General features: G+C 45.0%; 2 long non-coding RNA genes across 2 annotated transcripts; one reads left to right on the forward strand and one right to left on the reverse strand.

Annotated features, from left to right (window-relative positions):
* Window positions 1–367: 367 nt before the first annotated feature.
* On the reverse strand, window positions 368–3,066 carry LOC309326119. The gene is made up of 2 exons (XR_014150173.1): window positions 2,935–3,066; window positions 368–680 (listed from the first exon to the last, which is right to left on the reverse strand). It is a non-coding gene; the product is annotated as an uncharacterized lncRNA (long non-coding RNA).
* Window positions 3,067–3,070: 4 nt separating this feature from the next.
* Window positions 3,071–11,672, forward strand: LOC309326126. The gene is made up of 3 exons (XR_014150180.1): window positions 3,071–3,135; window positions 9,814–9,983; window positions 11,515–11,672. It is a non-coding gene; the product is annotated as an uncharacterized lncRNA (long non-coding RNA).
* The last annotated feature ends 7,129 nt before the right edge of the window (window positions 11,673–18,801 follow it).

Consider the following 18,801-nt stretch of genomic DNA (forward strand, 5'->3'; position numbering starts at 1 on the left):
ACATCTCTTAAAATTCAGCTCCGAGATGCTGCTGGCGACGAGCATTCCCAGGACAACTGAAAATCAATGGCAGCCCCCAAGAAAAGGGCTCCGAGATGTAATTAGCCAACACACACATTCCTAACCCAAACATCGCTGCGGATGAATGGGAAGCAGCTCCCGGTATCCCTTAGCTACATCTGAACCCCTTTGACCCTAATTCTCCCCTCCCGCCTGTGAATCGATGATCCCAGCCTTGCGAAGGCGACCTTCGCACGTTAATTCTCCAGCTATGAAAGGGTCCCTCTCTGGGCAGCTGATTCTAGGGAGAGAAATTAGTAATTCAAATGGGAACAAAGGCTAATCCACCGATTCGAAAGCTCCGGACTGAATTTTCTAACATTTATTTTAACCGAGGAGAGGACGGCACTTGCATTTGACCATCTTAACAGGTCGATTCGTTATGCAAGACCTCCCCCAAGAAAGGGCCCTGGTGATCATTCAGCGCAGCAGCAGGAAAGGAAGACTCTGGGAAGGCAGAGTGCAAAGGAGAATAGGGCTGGAGAAGAGGAGAAATCTGCCTCTTTCCAGCGTGGTACCCAAACTTGACGAAACGCTGTTGGATGGAACAGATGGCTGCGTGGGCAGAGTATATGGCAGGATGTTGTGTGCAGATTGTGACTCCAAAGGTTACAGAAGTGCTGCAGGGGGAGGGAAGAAGGAGAGAGATTCACTTCAGAAAATGGACACACAAATAGCAGACACACTTAATACACCAACCAATCTCACAAAACACACTGGAGGCTTTTTAAACAGAGGTTGGGTGGCCATCTCTCAGGGATTTTTTAGTTGTGCTTCCTTGCATTGCAGGGGGTTGGGCTAGATGAACCGCAGGGTCCCTTCCAACTTTGCGGTTTGTGATTCAACATTAAATTTAATTTGTATCTTCTTCACAGGATAACCACAGGAATAGGGGCCATTGTAAAAAATGTTATTCAATTCATATCGCCTTACAATGTATTGCATTGTTGGTTTCCATTCTTTTACTTTTCTCCCCGCCCCCCCCCCAAAAAAAATAAAAATAAAAATATTTGCATAACACTCACAAAAATTATAAAAATGGGTTTCAGGATATAAAAGCACATCCTGAATAAAAAAGAAAGATAGCAATAAAACCAAATAAAATAAAAGAATCTATTATAAGGGCACCAACAACTATTACTAGACACTGTGCTTCTGTTGATGCAGCCTAGAATAGCATTAGCCTTTTTTGCTGCTGCATCACACTGCTGACTCATGTTAAGTTTGTAGTCCACTAAGACCCCTACATCCTTTTCACATGTATTGCTGGCAAGCCAGGTGTCCTCAATCTTCAAAGATTCAGCTTCAATGGATGTCCCTGAGGTCTAGTGCCATGAGGGGGGGAGGGACTTTTTCTCTATCTATTCTCTCCATGCCATTCATAATGTGTGAAGCACACATTACTCAATCCTCATTTGTAGTTCTGGTGAACACAAAGGGCCATAAAACATATCATGTTATCAGTACCTAAAACCTTCTCACTGCCTCCTTGTCTTTTTGCCCTCATTTTAACTAGATCTCTCCCTTGTTCCTGCCCTGAAGACCGGATTTTCTGGATGGTCCTGAATTAGCAGTCAGTAATTAAATGGCAACACAACCCAGATAATAGAGAATTTGTAGGCCGGTGGAATGGGCAGTCAAGATGCACAGAACTTAGAAATTTCAGCCCAAGCGGGAATGTATCAGCCATGCTAGGGCAATCTGAAGCGAAGGTTCCTTAGATGAAAGCAAACTCTGGTGGATTGAAGTGCCCTCTGGTGGGGATGGTTTGGAACCTGCCGCATTCAAGCCTTTCCTCACCCTTGCTTCTCACTGGGTTATGTTTTATTTTAGGGATTCCCCTGCCTTCCATCATCTGTCATGCACAATGTGAGAGAACGGCGGCTCGCAATGCAGGAGAGAGAAGGCAGAGGCGGCGTGAACAAGCTGCTGCCATAACAGTACGTCCTCACCATTGACACTCTTCCAAAATGCGGAGCCCTAACACGACACTAAAAGCTACCCCATAGCACACGGCACAAGTTCACATGAAACCGCTCAGTGAAATCTTGAAGGCCTCAAACTTGCAAGTTTGTTTTTATATAATGATAATTATTTATACCCTGTCCATCTGGCTGGGTTTCCCCAGCCACTCTGGGCGGCTCCCAATAGAATATTAAAAAACAGAATAAAACATCAAACATTAAAAACTTCCCTAAACAGGGCTGCCTTCAGATGTCTTCTAAAAGTCAGGTAGTTGTTTATTTCCTTGACATCTGAATGGAGGGTGTTCCACAGGGCGGGGGCCACTACTGAGAAGGCCCTCTGCCTGGTTCCCTGTAACCTCACTTCTCGCAGGGAGGGAACCGCCAGAAGGCCCTCGGCGCTGGACCTCAGTGTCTGGGCTGAACGATGGTGGTGGAGACGCTCCTTTGGGTATATAAAACCAAGAGGCCATTTAGGGCTTTAAAGGTCAGCAGCAACACCAAGAGGTGCCACACACGCCATGCAAGGAATATGCAGAAATCACACCCTCATCTAAAATATCTCAGGAATATCTGGCCGCACGTCAGATTAAGCCAAACAGCCTTAGAGGTATTGCACATGGGCCAAGCTGAGGCCCACACAGATCCCAATTTAGCCCACAAGGCTGTTTCCCTCAAGCCACCCCACACCTGATGCCCTATGGCACGATGGGGGAGGTTGGAGTTCGTACGGAGCCCCCAATTGTCTCACGAATTATTGACCCGTCCACCACTAATCTGCTGCCACCAACCAGGCCCTCCCCGGTAAATCACTTAGTCTCAGTCAGGTTCTTAAGTTAACAAAGAAGAGTGTAGTTTATTGCAGACACAAATAAACTTCAACTGCATTCAAAACGTTGTTACTCTTTACCTTCCTACTCTTATTTTTATCCTGTCTCTAACTCTTCTACCTCCCCTCACACAAGAACCAACTGCACCAACTGTCTCTCTATTTCCAACTGCCTGCCAACTGCTTTTCCAACTGCCTTTCCAAACCAACCAACCCACTAAAACCAACCAACTAACCACCAACAACTAGCTCAAACCTCGGGCTAAGCCCTTTTATAAACAGGCAGGCTCCGCCTCTGGCTTTTCTATTGGTCCACCTATTAACTCTTTCTCTCCCCCTGTACAGACATTTTCAAACAAACGGGCAAACGCAAGTAAAGACATGGCTGCAAATGAAACATTGGGAGACTCAATGTGTGCTTCGGATGGTTCCTTGGCAAGTGGGGCCGACTGCAAATCCCCACTGGGACCAGCTACGCTCAGGGGATCTTGGCCAGGAACTCCCAGGCTAAGCTGATCCCTGCCAAATGTCTAATAAGCAGCCTTTGGGGGGATAATAAGCCCTAGATAAAGAAGGTTGGTTGCCGAAGAATTGATGCTTTTGAATTCTGGTGCTGGAGGAGACTCTTGAGAGTCCCATGGAGTGCAAGACGATCAAACCGATCCATTCTGAAGGAAATCAGCCCTGAGTGCTCACTGGAAGGACAGATCCTAAAGCTGAGGCTCCAATACTTTGTCCACCTCATGAGAAGAGAAGACTCCCTGGAAAAGACCCTGATGTTGGGAAAGATGGAGGGCACAAGGAGAAGGGGACGACAGGGGACAAGATGGTTGGAGTCTTGCAGTCCGTGGGACTCTCAAGAGTCTCCTCCAGCACCATAATTCAAAAGCATCCATTCTTCGGCGATCAGCCTTCTTTATGGTCCAGCTCTCACTTCCATACATCACTACTGGGAAAACAATAGCTTTAACTATACGGACCTCTGTGGGGAAGGTGATGTCTCTGCTTTGGAAAACTAACTCTCCTTCTCTAAATGCTGCAATTTCTTCCTGCCATACCCTTTGCCCCATCAGTCACCTAACCTAAGCATTGGCAATTGTATTTTATGATACCGAACACTGCCATGAATTGCAGATTCTGTATGTCTGGAACTAATTGTTAGGAGAGAGGAAGGTTCAGCCAGTGGCATTTAAGTGCAGGACTGAACGGAACGTCCATTGTTCAACTGATGAAGGGCTATGGCTGTGGCGTGAATTTTAAGGGGACTTCGCGATAACTTTTACTCGCTGCGATAAATGCATGCACTTGTGATGCAGCCAGACATGGGCGTAGCCAGGATTTTTCTTGGGGAGGGCAGAACTGACGTGTCAGTATTTCTATTGTTTTACTTGATCTGGGGGGAGGGCAGCTCCCCCCCCCCCGCTATGCCCATGCAGTCGGATGTTTTCCACCTAACCCACCCCCAAATCATACAGTTAGGACTATCAAAAAGAAATAAGATTGCAAAAGAAAGGGGGAAACAACATTATATTATCACTTCTTGTAATTTTTGTTTTTATTATTATTTAGATTGCTTACTTGCCCTTCACCGTAAGTTCCCAGGGTGGGTTGCAACAATGGAAAGATGAAATCGTAAAATTAGTTAAAAGGACACATTAGGAGTGCATCTAGTGCAATTTTAAAATAAATAAAATAAGATACGCCAAGAAAGAGAAGGGAAATATCAAACGATCACAACAGTAAGCCCCAGGAAAAGGAAAACCCTCGGGGAGGATGCAGTTGGTAAAGCATGAGACTCAATCTCGGCGTTGTGGATTTGTTCCTGATGTTGGGCGAAAGATTTCTGCACTACAGGGGTTTGGACTAGATGACCCTCGTGGTTCCTTCCAATTCTACAATTCTATGCTTCTATGAACACCCCTGTATAACAGCAGCAAGGAATCCCTTTCCCCTTAGGGCCCAGCTCCCCGGGGAAAGTGGCTGGGGTCACATGGCCAAAGTGGGTGGAGCCAAAGTCCAAAGTATGTAGGCTTATGACGCCCACCACTAACTCCATTTTTTTTTAAGCTGCTAACTACCCATAATGCTTCTCCCTCTAATGGTTCCTCGGTAGAGAAGGCAAAGGGTTCAATTTTAAGCTGTTCAAGAAAGCCACATGAAATCTACTCAGAGTCGAGAGTGGATTTCATGCTCTTTATTCAGCTCATTGTGGTGAGGAGGAATGGAAGTTCCCCCAGAATGTCTGCTTTATATACATTTTTTACACAATGGGCCCCACGTGATTGGCTAATTCCGGGATTCTCTTGTAGGCCAATCAGGTTGAGCATTCACTTCCACCTGGAGCTGGATTGGGTGGCTCCTGTGGACCAATCAGACTGCTGCATTCTGAATCCTATTGTTCTAGGACCAATCAGACTGCTGCATTCTGAATCCTATTGTTCTAGGACCAATCAGACTGCTGCATTTTGGATCCTATTCAACTCAGTACATAACACCACAGCAGGTTCCTTCAAACTTCGAAGACTTTAATTTCCCCATAGCTTTGCTCAGCGGGCAGAACTCTGGCAGCGATTATTAGGCTGAGGGATGTAAAGAGCTGGTCAAACTCTGGGGACTCTGTTAGATGAACATCTGCCCTTCCTGGGAGTTCTCCCAGATCCAACAGAGCCAAACTCCGCTTGTGTCAGCCAGAGCTTGCATTCTGCCCTATTATTTGCAGCCTGGACCATCTCGCTGGCCAGATTCCAGCTGAAGGTCAGTGAATACTTGCCAGTTCCAGCTTAACATGCTGCAGGCCCATAGCCTGGTTGGAACAGGACAGTATCCTGGCAACTGAGAGTGACAGCAGTTTGCAGAGTTAAGTTTGCCAGCCCTGTGTGTCAAGATGGGCACCTCCATACATCTGACCAATCGGATCTTATGAATGTAGGTATTTTAAGGATGCAATGATAAATAGTAAAATATAACATCAGTCGTATACTCAGGACTGGAAACCAGAGCCCCCAATTCCAAAAAATCACTTTGGAGGGACTCTTTGCCTGAGAGCCAGTGCGGTGTAGTGGTTAGGAGCGGTGGACTCGTAATCTGGTGAACTGGGTTCAATTTCCTGCTCCTCCACATGCAGCTGCTGGGTGACCTTGGGCTAGTCATACTCAGTCTCTCAGCCCCACTCACTTCACAGAGTGTTTGTTGTGGGGGAGGAAGGGAAAGGAGATTGTTAGCCGCTTTGAGACTCCTTCAGGTAGTGATAAAGCGGGATATCAAATCCAAACTACTCTTCTTCTTCTTCTTCTTCTTCCTCCTCCTCTTCTTCTTAATTGCGAACAGGTATAGTAGATGCAAGGGGACGCGGGTGGTGCTGTGGGTTAAACCACAGAGCCTAGGACTTGCCGATCAGAAGGTCGGCGGTTCGAATCCCCGCGACGGAGTGAGCTCCCGTTACTCGGTCCCTGCTCCTGCCAACCTAGCAGTTCGAAAGCACGTCCAAGTGCAAGTAGATAAATAGGTACACTCCGGTGGGAAGGTAAACGGCATTTCCATGCGCTGCTCTGGTTCGGCAGAAGTGGCTTATTCATGCTGGCCACAGGACCCAGAAGCTGTACGCCGGCTCCCTTGGCCAGTAAAGCAAGATGAGCGCCGCAACCCCAGAGTTGGTCACGACTGGACCTAATGGTCAGGGGTCCCTTTACCTTTACCTTATAGGTAACTAACCTAAGTCTAAATTTGTTATTGACCTAACCAGACACACGGTTTGTAAATAATTTTTTATTTTATTTTACAAGCATTTTACAATACCAAATAAATATCCAGATTTAGAGATTTCTCTGAATCTACAGACTTCCTCCCATCTCCTCCATGGATCTTATTGTCAGCATTTTCAACTGCATATTGTTTCATAATCCCATGTTTTGTATCTATCCATATTGTCCATAGTGATTGTTATAAGTGTTATTAAATACTGCTAATGTTTTCATCTGCTTACAGTGGTCTCCTAAATAAATTATATTTTCCCCCCATTCTTTCTTAAAGTTTTTGTCTTCTTGGTTCCTGAGCTTTCTGGTTTTGCCATTTCGGCATAGTCTTATCAGCTTGGTTTGCCATTCTTCTCTGGTAGGGACCAGATACACAGTTTGTACTGTCAAACTGACTTCTTCTGGTGTGGCTGGATGCGTTTTCTCCAGTCTGTAATTCTTTCAGTTGTTTGTTTGTTTTGTAGAAATAATAATAATAATAATAATAATAATAATAATAATAATAATAATAATAATAATAATGGCTTTTTTCAGCAGTTCTGGCACTTCTCAGGTGGGTACCATTGCCATTATAAGAGAATGAGGGAGGTGTTCATGGTGAGTTCAGCCACCTGTTTTTCTAGAAAAATAGCACTAATAATAATAATAATAATAATAATAATAATAATAATACTTTTTATAGTGTGAACTCACTGTGTGCCCTGCCACACCGATTCCTGTTTACCTCCCTCATTATTTACTCCAAACTTCAAATTATCACAGTGCTTTCTGGACATTCTCTGAAGGTGTCACAATAAATTAGGTTGCCTTCTGCTATTGCTGTCCCCAAGCTCTGCACCTGATCAGTCCATGTCAACATATTGGCCTGCTATCTATGAATACTGTGAAGTAAACTGAATAGAGCAAGGGGGGAGGAAAATCCTTTTTAATAGATCTGTATCCCTTGCCAATGGTGATGTCAATATCCTTTTATGTTAACCATTTTGGCAAAAACTCCCATCCGAGAATCCAGGGGAAATGGAAATAAACCAAGCCGGTGCCTTGAAGCATAATTTCTCTGTCCCACCTTCAGTAAAAGTTGGGGGAGAAATTCAATTCAGTTTGCATTTAAAGGTGAACCTACCTAATTCACACCTTCCAAAACAATACAGAAACTGAAATGCAGCCATCCTTCAAAATTCACAATGTAGGTCTCCAGCCAAGCAATGCGTACATAAACCCATACACTTGGGCTGGGTCCAAGTGTGCATGGAAATGCATTTAATTGTGAAAGTAACATATAGAAATTCATTATTTGCTTTGTGCCAATATGTATACAGTGGTACCTTGGGTTAAGAACTTAATTCGTTCTGGAGGTCTGTTCTTAACCTGAAACTGTTCTTAACCTGAGGTACCACTTTAGCTAATGGGGCCTCCCGCTTCCGCTGGAACATGATTTCTGTTCCCATCCTGAAGCAAAGTTCTTAACCTGAGGCACTATTTCTGGGTTAGCGGAGTCTGTAACCTGAAGCGTCTGTAACTTGTATTCGGCAAAACTGTGTTCAGAAGTATGTCTGTTAGGAGAAATTCACACTAAAATGCTGATGAGTTTTAATGAGGCCTCTTTAAAAACAACAACACTCAAACCAGTGAAGAAATGTGGAGAACTATGATTAGAAAAATGAGAAACTGCAAGATTCCAAAATTGTTAGATTTACTAATCCTTACCTCTAGTGCGTGCATATTATAGTATGTTGAGTCAAGACTACTGTTTTGTTGAGCCTTTGGTCTGGATTACATAGACATTGTTTGTGTTTGTGTTTTGTTTTTAAATCTATCCCACCTTTCAAAAAAAAAAAAAGCCCAGAGTTCCCTTCTCTTTGGTGCTTTGATCATTCTGCTTGTGCTGCTGACTGCACTTAATCCGCTGTTCCAATTTCTGTTGCTTATTTAGTTGTCCCGCTGTTGTGTTCTCCTGTGTATATAATTTTCTCCTTCAGCTGCATTATTTGGGTGTGTTTCACCCAAATCCCCCAGGGCTGCAATAGGAAGGAAAGCCCTTGACTGTGTTCGCAAATGCACCTCTTCTTGTTCTGGCACGGTGCCACTGCGCTGAGGTTCTTAGCTGTCAGGAAACAGGAAAAAAGAGCACTTATTCCTGCTTCCTAAGCACTAAGACCTCGGGTGCAATAGCAGTGCACCTGAAGGAGAAGAGGCAAGTCAAAGGCAAGAGAAAGAGGTGCCTAATATCAGGAGGGCTGGCAGGTCACCTGAAGTGGTTTTTCAGGCCAAACGATTCCATGGGATCGCTAGCCCTGAAGTGAGTCGTGGGCAACTCACCACTGTCAGGAGCAATGCCCCAATGCCTTCTACATGCACTGCTTCAGGAAGATTTGGGGTATCACAAGGCAGTGTGTTCTCCTAAGCCCGCATTCCCAGCATGTTCGCACTCCTCTCTCAGCGACGTCTACACTTGCTTGGTCCTGTCCACAGAATGGAAGACCCCAAAGATGTGCTCTTCGGAGAGCTGGCTTCAGGCACCAGGCCCATTGGCAGACCAGCTCTGCATTACAAAGATGTCTGTGAGCATGACAAGAAGGCTGGCCACACCGACCCCGCCATGTGGGAATCTCTTGCAGGTGACAGCAGTGCCTGGAGGCAGACAGTCAAACTCTGTATCCACAGCAGTGACCAGAAGACACATGACCACTGGGAGGAGCGGAGAGAGACGAAACCCATCTGCAGCAGCACAAGCGGACAGATTGTGGAAGAGACCTACACTATGGAGGATGGCCAAGGCACAGTCTGACCCACTCCTTCGGTAATTCTCACAGAACTCTAGCCCAATGGCTGCCATTAATTTGATTTTGAATTGATTTTAGAATGGATTTTAGAATGCATTTCAATTAATTGCTTGTGATTTTATGTAAATTGTGTTACTTTTATTGTTGTTAGTCGCTCTGAGCCCGGCTGGGGAGGGCGGGATATAAATAAAAAATTATTATAATAAATAATAATAATAATAAATTTTATTTATATCCCGCCCTCCCCAGCCGAAGCCGGGCTCAGGGCGGCTAACAACAACAATTGTTGTTGTTGTTGTTGTTGTCAAAAGAAGCAGACAATGCAAAGGAGCTCTGCCAGAGATCCTGGGGAGCTGTGGCCAGTCAGAATAAACAATCCTGGACTAGCCTTTTACTTTCTCAACCATGCCCGCCTTCCTCTCTAGGAGACCGAGACGCAAGTGAAAACCCGACTCCTGGGCTTTACCAGTTCTGTTGAAGGGGCAACTGTACCCCGGCCACAATCAAAACTACTCCAGGACTTCAAAGATGGGTGTGACACTGCTCTGGTCTTCAGCTGATGGGTTGCTGTTCTATAGAGATTGTTGTTCCCAAGGTAAGAAACCTGTGGCTCTGTTTTTAATCCTATTCCTTGTAGTTTTACCATGTCATGGGAAATTCATCTCCATGCCCAGGCTAAATACATACAGATGGCTCAGTTGCTGTGTAGGCATGGATAGGATTACGATGCACTGAAAAATCGGGAAACCAATGAGAAGACTGTATTGAGAGTAATAAGAAACATGTTGTTGTTGTTTAGTCATTTAGTCGTATCTGACTCTTTGTGACCCCATGGACCAGAGCACGCCAGGCACTCCTGTCTTCCACTGCCTCCCGCAGTTTGGTCAAACTCATGCTGGTAGCTTCGAGAACAATGTCCAACCATCTCGTCCTCTGTCATCCCCTTCTCCTTGTGCCCTCCATCTTTCCCAACATCAGGGTCTTTTCCAGGGAGTCTTCTCTTCTCATGAGGTGGCCAATGTACTGGAGCCTCAGCTTCAGGATCTGTCCTTCTAGTGAGCACTCAGGGCTGATTTCCTTCAGAATGGATAGGTTTGATCTTCTTGCAGTCCATGGGACTCTCAAGAGTCTTCTCCAGCACCATAATTCAAAAGCATCAATTCTTTGGCGATCAGCCTTCTTTATGGTCCAGCTCTCACTTCCATACATCACTACTGGGAAAACCATAGCTTTAACTATACAGACCTTTGTTGCCAAGGAGATGTCTCTGCTTTTTAAGATAAGAAACATAGTTCATCATTATTAGGAGAAGCAGTGTGAATGTTAGGCTAATGTGTTCCCCTCTCATTTTTGCTTCTTTCTTCATGGGAAGAGAGTAGCCCAGGTTGAGAGAGCTCCTACTTCATGGAAAACCAGTTTCCCATTTGCAACAAATGAGGGTTTGTGCAATCCATAGTTTGCTCTCAAGCCTGGATCCCAAACCATATATGAAGGAAGTGGGGTGGGGGAGCCCAGACCTCACCACTGTTCATTCTTGCAATGATAAACGATGGTTTGCCAAAACATCTGATTGCATTGAATGCCAAAATGTTCTGAAGCCCATGATATAATGGAACCACAGATATTAAAACACATTCATAAAAAACACCAATGGTGCTTATCACACTGACCAACTGAGAGAGCTGAGCACTACAGAAGTGAGTGCCAATTTTGGTTCAGCAAACAGATTTTCGAAGAAAACCCACTCCTTGGGGCTAATATAATGGAACCGATTCCGTCCTGTGGGCTTTTGCACATGGCTAATAGTAACACGTAGCTTAATCTGCTTGTGTTTGCTGTAGGAAACTCAGTCTAACAAGCTCTGTTTTGTCATATTAAAAATAAACCGATGAAACAATTTGTCAAACCCCTAAGGCAAAATGTTCATGAAGCCACTAAGGATTTCGGAGAACTTCTTTTGATCAAATGACCTTTTACTGGCAATTAATCCTAAAGTAAATAAAATGGTGGTAGAGTTAGAGAGCCCAAGTGATTAGCCAGTGCACAGAGCTTCTTTTTAATTATGATTTTTTGCACAGATCAGGGAACATAACCCATCTGTGACCTTTAAAATGACTCTTAAGCAGATCTTGCCTGTCGTTCCAAATTGTGCGGTCAGCTGGTGATGTGGATGTGATGTTCACAAGGGACCAGGAGCAGACCATCAAAATTGACATCAACCCTCTTAACAGGAATAGCTCCATCTTCATCTTCCAGGAACCTGAGAGGACTAAGTTACGTGCAATGCAAGTTATATTACCAGTCTATGATTCAGCACCCCCCCCCCAAGTTCTCATGAAACTTCCTCAATATTTGTGCGAATTTATCCCTCTATCACTGGTGGCACTGTGGGTTAAACCACAGAGCCTAGGACTTGCCGATCAGAAGGTTGGTGGTTCGAATCCCTACGACGGGGCGAGCTCCCATTGCTTGGTCCCTGCTCCTGCCAACCTAGCAGTTCGAAAGCACGTCAAAGTGCAAGTAGATAAATAGATACCGCTCCGGCGGGAAGATAAATGGCGTTTCCGTGCGCTGCTCCGGTTCGCCAGAAGCGGCTTAGTCATGCTGGCCATATGACCCAGAAGCTGTACACCGGCTCCCTTGGCCAGTAAAGGGAGTTGAGCGCCACAACCCCAGAGTCGGCCACGACTGGACCTAATGGTCAGGGGTCCCTTTACCTTTACCTTATCCCTCTATAGACATTTTGTATGCAACTTTTGCCTAGTATACTCATCTCTGCAAAGCAGTGCTCCCTAATAGCATGTATTTCTGAATGTTATTTTCAGTAATAAATGCATTTTAATATGCTGTATGAAATGTCGAAGTTTTACATGAATCCCACCCTTATGGTACAATGTATTTCTGTACACGCTTCTTCCTTTTTAATGTAAGTCATTAGTCTCTTAGATCTACGATGCATAAACTGAATTAATACTGATTCATTTATTTATTACATTTGTATATAGCCCTTCATCCATAGGTCTCAGGGCGGTTCACGACATAAAAGTACAAGAACACAAAGTACATAATGAGGTTAATAAATAAAACTAATAATATCCAGTGCTTCTTTTAAAAAAAAAATAGAAAAATATGAAGTTGTTACAATAAGTACCCACTGCATAACCTTGAGTACCCCTAGAGAAAAGCACTGATCATTTCCCCTATATTGGGAGAAGACAAGAGAAGAGCAGTAATATTTAGCAAAACAGTCTTAATTTGTGCATACTGAATGGGTCTGATGTCAGCTGAGGTTACCTGCTCATTCTCAGTCTTTGAAGTCCTTTGGAGTCACCATTCTCATGGGCCGCCAGGTAGAGATGGAAATATAACATCTCTTGACATGCATAACCTCCAGTAAATGAGCGAACTCCGTCATGACAAGCCGATTATGGAAACTCGAAAAGAACGGGGCGTGGAGCTATATTTCACTTGGCTTTTTCAGAATAAAACTGTAATCCAGAGCAGATTTACTTTTTGGGGGGTGGGGGGAGTAAGTTCCAATGAACTCCATGGTGTGATTTGTAAACTTTTTAAAGGATTCAGCTGTCAAAGGGGGAGGCAATGGGGCAGGGAATGAGGGTTGCAAGAAGAAGAATAAAGACCAGAATTTGCTCTACCATGGGGCTGGATTAACAACTGGGTTAAGTATGCTACTGAATAGGGTTAATAGATTTTTCTATGGCTGCTGGGCTTCTGCTGAATGCTTAAAAATAGAGCAATAAGGATCAAGCTACATGTTGTATCATGTACCTGCTTTAAAACACACTGCCCCTTCTCTCTTTTTCCTTTTCTTATTCTGCAAAAAAATATATAGAAGCAAAAAGATGGTTCTGCACCATCAAGTACAAACTGATCTTCCATCTTCTCCTAACCCTGTAGCCTCAACGTGGCCTCAGTCTGGGTTTAAGGACTGAATGGGAAGTAGGTACCAAGGTGATTGATACAGCTAAAATTAAATATGGCAATAGAGAGAGAGAGACTGAGACTAAACCCTTAGTTCTCCCAGGGGGATCTGTGGCCTTGATCCAGCTGTGCACCTTTTTTGAGCAAAAAACAGCAATTGTGCAAAACATTTGTTCAGCAGCGAAGGGTCAGCAAAGGAAACTGAATGCAACCTGCAGCCCCATTCCTTTTTCCAGAACAGCTTTTTGATGCGACTAGAGCAAAGTTCTCTTGGTAGCTGGCTCTGGGTACAGTTTCTCACCAAGTTAGGAATATGCATGTGAAGTGGCTCTCACAAGTGTATGGAGCATCAAAATGCTGACCTTTGTCCATTTACTTGCTTCTGTACTACATTGTATGCAAGGGGGGAGGGGAGGTTCCTGAAATATGAACTGGTTCTGTGTTTGATTAAACCAAATGCTAAACAAGATAAGCTGCTTGAGATCTGTGGTTGAATCTTCCGTCTCTGTAATTTTCTCTTGAGAGGCAGTCACTGTGGGGAGGGAGTTGGTGGTGTTTGTGTATGAGAAAAAGAAGAGGGGGAGAATCGGTTTCGGGTGGCAGGGCTTGGGAAGGGAGGTTAACTTCTTACAAAACAGAGATGACCAAGCTGCCCATTTTCCCCACTGAGGAAGGCACACCCACCTACAGTTTAAAAAGAAAATCCTAAAATGCAGCAAATCCAGTTGTTGATCTCGAGTGCCTCATGGGGTTTGGTCCCGATGCACACAACTGGGCTGCATTGTGTAATAATGACCCTACCTAAAGCCTACAGAAAATGACGGCGTTGTTCAGAAGTGTGATGGTTAGAAAATGGTTATTAAGTCCTTCCCTTCTGTTGCATTTGCCAGAAGTCTAAAGGGGGCGAATAATACCAACTGCTCATTTAATGCCGTGTGTATCCATGTTTCCTCTTCCCACCCACCCACCCAGCCCTTCTGCCTATCTAGTCAAGAGTTCCTTTGATAATCTGAGAGAGTGCTACTCCCTACAGCACTCGCTTAAATTTTTAACAGATGGCCTGTAATAAGTAAATTGAAAAGTGCAAATAAGGTTAAAACAATTTTTCGTTATTGAATATCATTAACTTCAAGGCTGCCCACTTTAAAATGCTAATTAAGCCTCACTTTCCCTTTCGCGGGGTCCTGGTGAAGACAAATGGCTGTGGAGTAAATTAATCTTGTTTGCAAAGGACCGGCCCAGGAGAAAAATCTGATGAATAGATCCTCATCCCCACCCCCCAAGGTTATGCAAAGCATTTTTGAAATTTTCCACAGCGTGCAGCAGCTCCTGCTAATTAATTTCTTTCCCAAAACTATAAAGAGGGTCAACAAGAGCGTTGCAGACTGAGGCACACGGGTTAAACAGCAAAATGAACCCCTCGCCCGCCCCTTGCTCTTGAACGACGTCAGGACCAGGAATTATGTTGCCAGCTAGCGTGATCTAAAGGCACAGTCTCTCTTGGATGGCCTTCAGGAGATTCGCTGTCCAAGGACCAGGCTACGACTTCATTTCAAGAAACCTGGCTCCAGTTCAGGGCTGGTCTCTCTATAGTCACAAAGGAGGGAAAACACTTTGATAAAGGCACCTGGCTGAACTGAAAAAGATCCCCATGTCCATCTAAGGGAGGGGATTTGGGGACGCCTTTTGGGCTGAGGGCCACATTTCCCTGGTGGAAAGCTCTTGACACCTGCATTTCAATAACGGGCAGGGACAGACACACACATAGTCACAAACCCTCAGCAGAGGGAGATGGGCACCCACAATCATTCATGTGCTTTGGAAACAGGGGTGCATTTAATCCTGAGTGACTCCGATCATGTTTAACCTTCCGCATTCTGCATGGACACTTTTCTTATGAAGTTGGATACGCAACACCTTTGCTGTGTCCCCAGAAGAATGTAAATGATGTTAATACACAGCTGAAGTGGAAGCTCTGCATTGCAGCCGTTTAAAACCTTCAAAATGCTGTTGTATTCTGCTAACTTGGTGTGCGCACGTGCATGGTTCGCTTTTTGCATATTTGCAAGGAACACCAGTCTGCCTCTCTGCTGAGACATTCCCCGCTCTGCTTGTATTTTCCGGCAGCAGATCCTCTTGCAGAGGACAGAACTGGGCTTGCATGCTTTGAACAGCATCAAAGCCTTCCCCCCTCTCAACTGATATCCACTGGGACAGAAGTCCAGGGGTGTTGTGGCCCTTGGTCTGAAAAAGGTTCCCCAGGTCTACTTTATGGTCTGTTGGGAAACTTGCAGCCTCATGTGTCCATGGAGTCCATTTCAAAGCAAGTCACCCCTGGTTGGGTCTGAAAAAAATCTAAGCCAGTAAGAATGTTCACTGGGTCAATAGTGAAAGAGGCACTTTCTGCAAGGATGCTGTATTGATCTGTGTAAACTCAATTATGTTTCTAAAGGAAAGAACTGTAAGCAAAAGGAATGAAGCATCCAGATCTCCTAAGCCAACAGACATTCTCTGGGCCAAACTAGGCAGAAGGTGTGGGAAATCTGTTAATAGGATCCCAATGGTTTGTGTTTGTTTTGTCTTAGCTCAAAGAAGCACCAGGAGGTGGGAGTGTGACTTAGATTGGAGACATGGTTTGGGCAGCAAGAGGTTGAATACCTTTGCCATAGGTCATCCTCCCAAGCCAAATCGAATTCCCCACCACTGAATGGTACCTCTATGTTGTGGGATGTAACATCACTGAAGCAGTCAAATACAACATTTCCTGTTTGCCCAGAGTGGATACAAAGGGGAATGTTGCTCCAGCCAGGAGGACTTCCTGTCACACCTGGTCTGGAGCATCCTCCCCCCACGTGTGACCAGGTAGATGGGCGTGACCCTGGCAGACCCTATAAAAGGGCTGGTCATGGAGCCATCTTCCCTTTTTTCGCCTTATCCCATCTTGATGCCTTTTGCTGTGTGCTGGCTCTCAGCCAGCAGCACATGGGATCATCCCTCACAAAGGATGAACTCACACTTTTCTCTGTGACTGCAACTAAAAGTTAAAACCTGCCTTCAGGACCATACAGTGAACTGAATGTAAGTAAACCTTATCATTACTTTTAAAAGAAGACTGTTGGGTCATTATTGTTTTTAAGAGGGAACTAAAGGGGATTTAGGGACGTGGGTGACGCTGTGGGTTAAACCACAGAGCCTAGGACTTGCCAATTAGAAGGTTGGCGGTTCGAATCCCCGCGACGGGGTGAGCTCCCGTTGCTCGGTCCCTGCTCCTGCCAACCTAGCAGTTCGAAAGCACATCAAGTGCAAGTAGATAAATAGGTACCGCTCTGTCGGGAAGGTAAACGGCATTTCCGTGCACTGCTCTGGTTCGCCAGAAGCAGCTTAGTCATGCTAGCCACATGACCCGGAAGCTGTACGCCGGCTCCCTCGGCCAATAAAGCGAGATGAGCGCTGCAACCTCAGAGTCGGTCACGACTGGATCTAATGGTCAGGGGTCCCTTTACCTTTAAAGGGGATTTACCATGAACAATCTAATCTGGACAAGCCAGACTGGACTGCTTAACTCAAATGGTTCTAACGGATCTATCCACTAGCTTCCTGCTATGTACAAGGGAATGTGCTTTGCTACTAGCTCACTAGCGTGAGTGAGGTAGGATAATATTTAATCAATATATCCTCTTCTACTATCCACAACATTCCCACAAATGTTAATCAGGAAATACTCAAAGGAGGGAAGGATTACTGCCCCCTCCCTCTTTACCAGGGGGAGCCAGATGTTGTTGGTCTCGGTGTACGGCAGCAGTGAAAAAGGTGAATCATTAGGAAAGGGATTGAAAATAAAATTCCCAGCATTATGATCTATGGTGTCCATTGTGCTCGCCTCACCTCAAAAAGGATTCAGAAGAGCTCAAAAAGGTTCAGAAGAGGGCTACCAAATTGATAAAGCAGCTGGAGCAATTCTCCCATGAGGAAAGGTTGCAATTTTCAGGGCTCTTTGGAGGGAAAGTGAGTAAGAGGAGACATGAAAGAGCTGTACAAAATTATGCATGGAGTGAAGAGAGTGGAAAGAAGAAGAGCTTTGTTCCGTCTCTCATAAGACTAGCCAGGTTGATGGGAGTTGCAGTCCAACAGTTCTCAGGTGGTGACAGGCTCCCAACTCATGGACCAGAAACAACTGAAGCACAAAACCACAGCAATATTAATGCCCGAATGCCTGGGAGAATAATGATGGCATCAAAAAGATGACCCTGCCGGTACCCTGGCAACAGCACTCCACAAGTCGGGGGCTTGCTTTGAAAAAGCCTGCTCTAGATTTAAGTATAGCGCAGGTGCAGCAAGCAAGAGCCCTCAAGATATTATAGGCTATAATTCCAGTTAGTCCCAGCCAGCATATTCAATGGTCAGGGATGCACAACATTGGCTACCTCTGGGTCAGAGGACATCGCCTTAGGTTGTCAGTTGCTTAGGTGGAAAGGCAATTGCATAATGCTTATACAGAAAAGAATAGTGCAATGGTACAGGCAATGATCCTTATTGTGAGATGTCACAATTGTCCCCAATAGCAGGCTGAATTTCAGATCGCACAGATGAAGTATACAAGAATACATGTTGCTCCTCCACATGATCCTACACCAGCCTTTCTCAGCCTGTGGGTCCCCAGATGTTGTTGGACTACAACTCCCATCACCCCTAGCTAGCAAGGCCAGAGCTCAGGGATGATGGGAGTTGTAGTCCAACAACATCTGGGGACCCACAGGTTGAGAACCGCTGTAATACATGGAATCTGTAGCAAAGAGGCATAGGCTTTTGAGCCACGGAAGCACAGCTACCTTCTTGAAGGAATCTCACCTGGCCAAGCTGCAGAATGGGGGCTTGCGGGCACAATCTGGGTGTCTAGAAGAGTCCCAACTAAATCAAGGAGCAAAGCATGATTGACGGAACGCCGTGCAGAGACAGAGATCAAAGGGAGTGGGGGTGAAATGCATGCCACCCTCAACGGATGCCCGTTGTAAACTGCAGTCATCCTGTGCTATATACAGGCTTAGTAGGGTACCACCTGGCCAGTGAAAAATATACTGTACCCAGATTATGACCAGATGCTTTTTGACATCCTATGCTTATTCCTCCTGTCCACTGCTGGCCTCGAGCCTAACCCTTAAGAGTAATGGCTTGCAGTGGCGTTGCTTTTTAAGCACCTCCTATATTCGCCACACACATCCACAGACATAAGCACACACCAAAAATAGTTAAACTGAAGAGGATTCAGCAGAGATCAAATTAGGTGTTGTTGGATCAATGGTGTCTTTTAAAGCACGAACACTGGGGTCGGTAGCTTCAGTTTGTCAGCACTTTGAAAGCAAATCCCTTCAGAAAGCGCCAACTGGTTTGTTTCCATTTCCATGATAAAAGGGCTTTAGGCAGCAAAGAAAATAATTTTTCATTGTGTCAAGCTTATTGGAGAATCAATAAAC

Source organism: Podarcis erhardii, assembly GCF_964252035.2.
Source record: "Podarcis erhardii genome assembly, chromosome: 12".
In the NCBI taxonomy this organism is placed as follows: Eukaryota; Metazoa; Chordata; class Lepidosauria; order Squamata; family Lacertidae; genus Podarcis; species Podarcis erhardii.